Below are 9307 nucleotides of genomic sequence, written 5' to 3'. Positions count from 1 at the left end.
ACGCAGTCCTTGAATTTGAATGCCGCAAGCAAGGCTCACGATTTAGTGACAGAAGCAGAAATATTGTGGGCTTTGAAAGTTGTCACGTGTCATTACTCGTACAGCTCATCCGCCCACACAAGCGATCTGTTCAAGAGAATGTTTCCCGATAGCGAAGTGGCGAAGGTCTTCACATGTGGAGAGAAAAAGTGCGCGTACCTGGCGTGTCGTGGTCTTGGACCATTCTTTCTATCATCCATTCATCGGGCAATAGATAAGTGCGACTATTACGTCGTTCTGTTTGATGAATCCGCAAATGATTACCTCCATCAGACGCAGATGGATATACACGTCAGGTACTGGGATGCATCTCAGAAAATAACAAGGTACTTCACATCCGTTTTTATGGGCCACGCGACTGCAGATGACATCGAGGATAAATTGTTGAAGGCACTGGAGCCATTACCGCTTATGTCAACTTGAAATTTTTCAGAAGCTTTCAGGAGCACCTTCAAAAAAACTATCAAGTACAATGCCTAGATTTAGGCACTTGCGGTCTGCACGTTGTGCACAACGGCTACAGGGCGGGTGTAACTGCCAGCAAGTGGGGAGTGGACATTCTGTTGTCTAGTCTAAGTGCATTGTTTGAAGATTCCCCGGCGAGGCGAGAAGACTTCGTAGCTGTGACTGGTCAGGCTACATTTCCTCTTAAGTACGTCGCCCATCGCTGGGTTGAAAACGTTCCGGTAATTGAACGAGCCCTTTCGCTGTGGCCTGGTGTGAGAATTTACATTGTCTGCAAGAAAGAAAGAAGTGAACCAGCCGAAATGTGCCTCCTTTCAAAACTTGCTCAGTTTCTCCAGTGACCCACTAGTCCCCGCAAAACTTAATTTTGCCCTTGGGATTGCACTGATTCTGAAACCTTTCCTGACGGACTATCAGGCAGACCAACCACTTGTGTTTTTTCTGGCAAGGGACCTCGAAAGAATTGTCAGGAAGCTTCTCACAAAGTTTGTGAAGTGTTCAGTTCTCTCTGCGTCAGTTGGGACTACAGGCCTGTTGAAAATCAACATTGAAGACGTGAACAATCACACAGCACTTGAGAAAGTGGACATTGGTTATGCAGCTGAACAAATTTTGAAGAATTCCAAGGTCAGTGCAAAAGATGCGTTTGCTTTTAAAATGGAATTCAAGCAGTTCCTTGTTAGTGTGTGTAAAAAGGTTCTTGAGAAGAGTCCTTTAAGATTCCCTTTGGTCAGAGGCCTTTCCTCACTGGATCCCTGTCAAATGTGCACCAAGTCAGACCAGTGCCTAGCGGGACTCAAGGCAATCACCAACGGGACTCTGTTCTCTCTGAATACGCCGGAATGCTGCAGATGGAGAAGCATAAGCTGCAATTTTTTGAAAAGAGCTCTGACAGGCTAGACATTTTTTTTTAGAACTCCTAAAGTTCAATTCATCCTACGCTGAGCTCTGGACAGTAGACCAACTTTTGCTTGTGCTCAGCCACGGCCAGGCAACTGTGGAAAGAGGGTTTAGTGTCAACCGGCAGGTCTGTGTGGAAAACCTGAAAAGTCTGTCGTATATCTCACAACGCGTTATATGTGACGCCGTTGACAAGGCAGGTGGCATCCTTAACATTCCTGTAACAAAGGAGTTGAGGACCTCCGTTTCAGCTGCAAGGCATCGTTATCAGGCATATCTGGAGGCGCAGAAGAAGGAGCAACTTGAAGCAAAGGAGTCAAAGAGGCGCCTTGTTGAGGAAGAAATTGATACTTTAAAGCGAAAGAAAGTAAGACTTGAAGCAACCGTTGCTGATCTGACAGCTTCGGCAGACAACTTGGCTGAGAAAGCAGAAGAGACGGGCGACGTCGTGCACATTGTGAAGTCAAATTGCCTTAGGAAAACGGCAAAAAGCAAGACTGAAGAACTTCTGAACATCAAGCAAGAAATAATCACAAAGCTTCTGGAGCTTTCATGAATACTTGTTGCGACCTGTCTTAGTTTAGTATTAAACTAGTCTAGTCTGTAAGTGCGTCTTTTTTAGTGTTCAATAAATTTGTTACAGCGTGTTTTTAAAAAGTTGTTTTACTATAAAGTGTACTAAATTGAGTATCGAAATGAGTCCTTGAAAAAAACTTTTGGGTGCCTTGAAAGTCCTTAAAAACCCTTGAATTTGTGCCCTCAAAGCCTGTACGAACCCTGGAAAGGTTCCGCTCACCTCGCGTGGCTCGCTCGCGGCCCGCGGCAGTCAGTTCACACACGGTGGCCGGGCGATAATGGCAGCGGTCTCCGTGGCAGATCTGCGTCCGCGCGTGTGCGCGGCTCCCGCCAGAAGACAAGCGGGCATCAGGACCGCGCCTTCTCTCGGGATGTGGAGAGGATGTCTCTCTCTGAAAGAGGGGAAAGAGGGAAAGTCTCCGCGGCGGTGCAACACCCTCTAAATACTTTCTTCAGGCCTCTCCAGGCCCTCCTTTCCACACGCGCTACGTCACGCCAAGTGTCCGGTCAGGCTGCTCACCAAGCGCGGCTCCGCTCCGCTCGGTTGTCTCCCTCGATGTGCTCGCGCTTGCCCGGGCAAGCACAGACACGAACGCAGTCTTGCAGTGAGCGTCTAGCTGCTGCTTGAGTCTTTCAGCCTGGCGTTGGGTGCATTTCCGTTCGCTCCTCGCACGGCTGTGTCTGTTTCGTGTGGCCGTTTCTTGTGTGGCGTGCGTACCTGTGCTAGCGCACGAATGGGAAACTGATTGCCTGCCGTGTAGCGAGTGCAACTTCGTGAAACATGGGCCGGTGCTGTGTTCCCGGGTGCCGCGGGAACTACCAGAATGGTCCCAAAGTACGTGTTTATTGCTTCCCAAGAGACGAAGTACGAAGAAAAGCCTGGTTGCGAGCCATTCCACGGAAGGATTTCACACCTACAGAGCATTCGAGGGTAAGACTCTGAAATATTGCTTAATAGGCGCTGGTAATTATCTTAGTTGTGAGCTGTCGCTCCCGGAAAGGCATGCTGTCTTTGTAGGCAATGATATCACTTCTTACACTTATGTATGAATTGTCCAGGAAGCATTTAGTTCTGTGGATGTGCATAAGGCTTGTGTAAAAGCTGTGTAAATATGTAAAAGCTGTTCACTATTCAGACTCTTTTTACTTAGTGTTTTAGGCAATGGAGAGTCATGGCGAATGGCCTTGCTTCATTTTCTCGTGCAGGTGTGTGAACTGCACTTCCACGCAGGCGACTTCATTACGACGTTGTCACACCAAGATGAACTGACAGGGAAAATAATAGAGGTGAAGCGTGACAGGCTACAGTTGAAGATTGATGCTGCGCCTTCTGTTTTTCCAAACTGCCCAAAATACTTGTCCTCAACGCCTGGACGGAGTGAATCGCCAGAGACGAAAAAAGCAAGAAGGGAAAACGCTGCTTTGCAGGAGGCTATGAGGAAGTCACTTCAGTCTAATGAGCTTGAACAGAAAAGAAACAAAGTTTCATCTTACGAGGAGTTCAAATCTAAGTTGCCTGGAATCTGCAACACGAAATTCTGGACCGTTTCTGTCGATGAGCAGTGCGTTAGGTTCCTTCTCATCGAGAATGATCCTTCACCTAATGTGAAATGCGCCTTGGTAGTTCTCCCTGATCTGTCACTTTCTGTTTTCTTGAATGGAGTGAAGCTTCTGTCGCTTCCTTCAGGCAGGATTCTGCCAGCTCAAGTATGCGACACCTCCAGCCTGTCCTTGCTGCTAGAAGAACTCGAGATAGGCTTGCATAATATACCTGAGGTGACGAAAGAGTCGAAACATACTAAAGTATTGCAGTTTGTCGGTTCACTGCTTGCAGACCTCATTGAGGACAGTGATACGACGAAAGAACAGTCTTCTTTGCTGAAATTTCTGGTTGAGCAGATAGAGCTTCTCCTCGCGAAACAGCATGTGTATAGCGCAGAGCTGCTGGTATTCGCCAGTATTTTGAATTCAATTTCTCCTCACGCATATCACTTCACAAGAGCTGCATCAAGAATCATTCTGCCCCATCCTTCCACACTGCGCCGTGTTTGCTCAAATTACAAAGCTGACCCTCTTGTGGAGCAAAATCAACCGCACTGTCTCTCCTACATCCGAGAACGAGTCAAATCAATGAAAGACCACGAGAAGACAGTGACCCTGATGATCGATGAGATCCACATAAAACCATACTTCGACTACAAAGGGGGCACAATAGTAGGATCGTCGGTTCATTCAACGGAACCAGCAACAACAGCCCATGTGTTCATGGTACAATCACTCCTTTCTGCAAACAAGGACGTCATTCACATATTACCTGTGAGCAAACAGAGCGCAGAAATTTTGCACGAGCATGCTAAGAACATAATCATTAATGTTGAGAAAATGGGGCTCAAAATTATCGCTGTGATAACGGACAACAATGCTCTGAACCGCAAGATGATGTCGTTATTTGCTACAAGTCCTCAGGTGAGCATTGTCTATCCCCATCCAGCCGATAACGCTCGCCCTCTTTTCTACGTGGTCGATCCTGTGCATCTCTTGAAGTGCATTAGGAACAATTGGATTAACCAGAAAAACCCTGGAACATGCCTCTATTTCCCTGAAATGGACTTGAGTGGAGCAATGCCCGAAGGGCCTCCTCGTATGAAAGCTGCTTCTTTCGCAGCTGTGCGGCAGCTTTATTCTTCAGAGAAGACGTCGCTTGTGAAGGCTGCTTACAGACTGAACGCAAAAGCCGTGAATCCAACCTCAATGGAGCGGCAAAATGTAAAGCTCGCTCTCGACGTCATTAATCAGTTTGTTTCAAATGCCCTCAGGACACATGGTTCCGCGTTCAAGATTCCTCAAGCTGAGTCGACTGCTCTTTTCATTGACGTTATCCTCACATGGTGGCAAATAGTCAATGTTAAGACCCCTTGCAAAGGCCAGAGGCTAAGGGACAGCATGCAAGACCCTGTAAGGTCTGTTGATGACACACAGTTAGCTTTCCTGAGCGGCGTTGTGGACTGGTTGGACGCTTGGGCAAGAATAAACATCACCAGTGGCTCGCTGACGAAAGAGACTCACAGTGCTTTGCGACTGACATGCTATTCTCTGGTAGAACTCTCGCGCTACTGCTTAGAAGAACTTCACTTCAAGTACGTACTGCTGGGCAAATTTCAGACGGATGCGCTAGAAGACCGGTTCGGCCGTTACCGCCAGCTGGCAGGATCACAGTACCACATTTCCGTGCGTCAGCTCTACGAATGTGAGAAGAAGCTTCGTCTTCAAAAACTTTTGACATTTCCACGCGAGGAAACAGAGTTTGAAGACGTAAGTGAGGATCTTGTCCCATGCAACTTTTCTGTGGCTGTCAGCGACGACGATATTACACACGCCCACTCTGACATGGATGCTATTGTCTACATTGCAGGATACGCTGCTCATGCTGCTTTAAAGAAGCTTTCATGTTCTGCTTGCTTCAGCACATTGGTGATTGAAAATCGAGAGATCGAAGCGGAAAATACTGCCATGATAGCTAACCTGTCGAGAGGAGGGCTGAAGTTTCCCCAGCCATGCACAGTTCACATGGTACTGATGACTAAACTAGTTGCAGAGAAGTTGTCTTTTGGAGCAACCGCGGAAGATTTTCTCTCCTGTAGAAATCAACGTGGTGTCGTGATTTCACAGACGATTTCCCTCCTGGACGAACACGACATTGAGACATGTGAAAATGGCCACACTGCACAAACTCTCCTGCGCTTGGTAGTACGCGTTGCAACCAACGTTGTTCTAAACAACTTTTGCAAACTAAGAAATGATGCCATACAAGACAATGCGCAGCAGAAGGCCGCAGCCCGGAAAGCAGCAACGCTTAAGAAGAAGTAAGTTTTATTCCCAAGCAATAAAAATGCTTTGCGCACACTTCATTGCTGGTGTCTCGTCGTTTTTTATTGTAAGGGTCAGATTAGCTGTACAAATACTCAACAGCGCAACATTATTGTGAGTGTCATTATTGCTGTGTGTGAAAGCTTTAAGCAAAACACAATACAGAATAAAACTAACACAATGCGCAGTAGACGGTGTTTTTTTTTCAATGTTCACGAACTTCTACTTTAACAACTAGATATACGCATGTGCGGTCTGTGCGGATGGATTTTACCGCACGGCAGACATCATGTACGTGATAGAACCTAATAATTAGATGATTAATTGAAATTAACTAATCAATTTTTTATTATAATGACCAATAATGCGAAATTGGCGGCCGTATGCTAAATTGTTTATTATAAAAAACTGTATTAGCAGCTCGAACTTTCTTGACAATAAGGTGTTCTGCAATAAAAAAAATATATAAAGCAGATAAAATGATAGCCTAAGGCGCGCACAAACTAGCGAATTTCTTTTCTGCAGCAACGACAAAAATGAAAATGAAGGAATCACTTATAAGGCAGCTACGTACGGCAGTACCCGAATAGTGCAGACGGGCGCGGCGCGCTGAAATCGCGGAGCGCGGGGCCTGCACGGTCCCTTGGCGTGACCTCACGCGGCCGGTGGAGAGGCCTTAGCATTGAGAGGGTGTTGGGCGGTGTCGCTGCGGGGGCGCGAAAGGAAGCAGGGGCGGCGTGAGTGCTTTCTCTCGCAAACCTCCCGAACAGCGCGCGCATAACATGGCGTGATAAGTACGCGCGGCCGTTACCATGGGACAGGGGATTCGCGTGTACCCCCACATCCCCCCTCCTTAAAACTGCCCTACGGCCAAGAAGGACCGCGTTCACCGAGGGGTGTACCGAATGGGGCCGGCGAAACGCCGTTTAACTTTAAAGCCAATTAAGCAAAGTTTCAGCTCACAGCCACAGGTGCCGTCGCCGAAGGCCGTGGACGCCAGGACAGGAAGGTAGCGCTGACAACCGCCATGGACGACCGTGGAGCCAAGTACTGAAGGGGGTCGATGACCGCAGGTCCCGCTTCAGAGGGTCACTCGGCCAGGGCAGCCTTCCCGGGACGTGCGGGCGGCAGGCAGAGTCGGGGCAATTACACACCGTGTTGTCCCGTTGCACAGCGTACAGCAGGCCTCCACTAAGCCGGTTGCACCGCTCGCTCTTGGCTCGCCTTTTCCTCTCGGCGGGGCCGGCAAAGGCGCGTTGACCCATTTTCCCGACTCTATTTTCCCGCGGCCGCCGAGGGCTTGCGAGGCGGGCCCCGCGGGGTGCCAAGCTGCTTTCCTGGGCGAAGCCTCTGCCGCGGGGAACGGGGGACTCAAAGGCGGCTTCTTTGCTGCAGCATTCGCTGTGGAAGACACTGGCGCCGGCTTCCCCGAATTTTTTATCGCTCGTCCCGCGGCCGACCGGAAGCTGTTTGTTTTCGGCCTGGTTGCCTGGCGGTGACAGCGGGATCTTGGCTCTGGAATGTGGCCGTTCTCCGAACGGCCTGGCTTTGGATGTTCGAAGCAGCAACGGTCGTCTCAGCGTCCGTCAGCTCTCCTCCGGGCTCGCTGCAAAGGCTGGCCTGCGGATGCAAGGCTGTCTTTTCTTTCTAGTTGTTTTTACATTTAACATTTTTTTGTTTAAGTTAAGCTAACCCAGCTCGGTCTTTTCCAAAGAGAAAGCATGTGCTCGCTCTGGAAGCGACAGTGCGAAATATGGAAGGGGTGTTCCGTCCATATTAAGCAGGAGAAATTACTTCCTACACGTTGGCCAGAGTTAGTTCTGCTGTGGGCGCAAGTTGTGACGAGGCGCTGGGCTCTGTTGTCGAGCCCTGCCTCTCGGTGCGGCTGCCTGCTGACGGGGGAGGGTGTTCTCCACCGGCCACTCGTTCCCTCTGTCAAAGTAGGGTTTGAGATCACAGACATGCACTGGTCCGCCGGTCGGTCTTAGTGTCAAGTCCGCCAGCCTGTAGACGAGAGAGGAAAGTTCCTCCCGAACTACATACGGGCCCGTCCATTTCGGCGCCAGAGAAGCAGAGAATTTCTTACTGGCGTCGCTCAGGACGTGATTGCGCCTCAACACCAGGCCACCCGGTTTGTAGTGAATTTCCCGGCGAGAGCGATCATACTGCGCCTTCTGCTGGGCCCGAGCAGTGCTCAGATTCCGGCCGGCTTTGTGTAAAGCCTCCGTCATCCTCGCGCGCAGCCAGGTCGCATAGTCGGCGCGTGCCGACGAAGCAATCGGGGTGTTGCTGCGAACCTGGAGAGTAAGTTCGACCGGGTTCGTCAGCTCCCTGCCAAGGTTGAGAGCGGCAGGTGTGTACCCAGTCGAGCGGTTCACGGTCGACCTGAGAGCAAACCCAATCTCGGGGAGACAGGTGTCCCAGTCGCTGTGCGTCTCCGCAAATGCAACGAGCATGTGCTTGATGTTGCGGTTCACGCGTTCCGTGGGATTCGCCTGAGCATGGTACGTGGTTGTTCTGTGCTTAATGCCAAGTGCCGCACAGGAGTCCACGAAGAGTTTGGCAGTGAAGTACGATGCATTGTCCGTTATCAACTGCCCGGGGTAGCCGAATCGTGTGAACACCTCGATCAGCTTCCCCATGATTACGCGTGCCGTCAGCTTTCGAAGTGGGAACAGTTCCACCCATTTGCTGAAATGGTCTGTGACAACGAGCAAGAAGTGGTTTCCACTCGGAGTCCTGGGGTAAGGTCCCATGACGTCACAAGCCGCAGTTTGCCAAGGACCCTGGCTATTGATCGGCTGCATAAGCACGGGTGTGCGTCCACCACGCGGCTTGACCGTTTGGCACACGTCGCACGAGCGGGCGTTGCGAATCGCATCCCGCTTCAGGCCAGGTAGCGAGGCGGCACAACTTTTACCTTAGGTAAGTCTTAGGGCCACTCGCATGCCCAGCGATGCACGTGTCATGAAAGTAGCGTAAAAGTGCCCCTCTCATCGTGCGTGGTATCACCACCTTGAAGGACTCGTGTGTATCCTTCTCGGAGGGGATATATCTCAGCAGGATGCCATCGGAGTTGAGCAGATAGGAATCCCTCGCGCTCACAGCATTACCAGCTGTGTTCGAGCGCCCCGCACGGACAACAATACCAGTTGCCTCCATGTGCGCCGCGCCGCCTGGCTGCCTGAGCCCGTCGAACACTTTTCGACAAAATGGATCCTCCCGCTGTGCCTCCAATAGCTCCTTTCTGCGGAAAACGCTCACCACTGAACTGTCGAATTCCAAGTGGTTCACGCTTTCGCCCTGGGAAGGCGGGTAGTCCCCTCGGGGCGTTGGGTGAGCTTCGCGGCAGTCGCGCTGCTCCGGCTGTCGGGCACGGCGGAGTGGGCAGTGTTGTTACTTCCCACGCCATCAACGGGCGCGCGCGAAAGTGCGTCCGCCACCACGTTGTTTTTACCCC

The 9307-nt window shown here is 50.4% G+C and overlaps 1 pseudogene; it reads left to right on the top strand.

Annotated features, from left to right (window-relative positions):
- The first annotated feature begins 318 nt into the window (after positions 1-318).
- Positions 319-2046, top strand: LOC144119200 (uncharacterized; annotated as a pseudogene).
- Positions 2047-9307: the final 7261 nt, after the last annotated feature.

The sequence above is a fragment of the Amblyomma americanum genome, chromosome 2 (genome assembly GCF_052857255.1).
Source record: "Amblyomma americanum isolate KBUSLIRL-KWMA chromosome 2, ASM5285725v1, whole genome shotgun sequence".
In the NCBI taxonomy this organism is placed as follows: Eukaryota; Metazoa; Arthropoda; class Arachnida; order Ixodida; family Ixodidae; genus Amblyomma; species Amblyomma americanum.
Note: the sequence above shows the minus strand (reverse complement) of the source record. Positions and strands in the feature narration are given on the sequence as shown.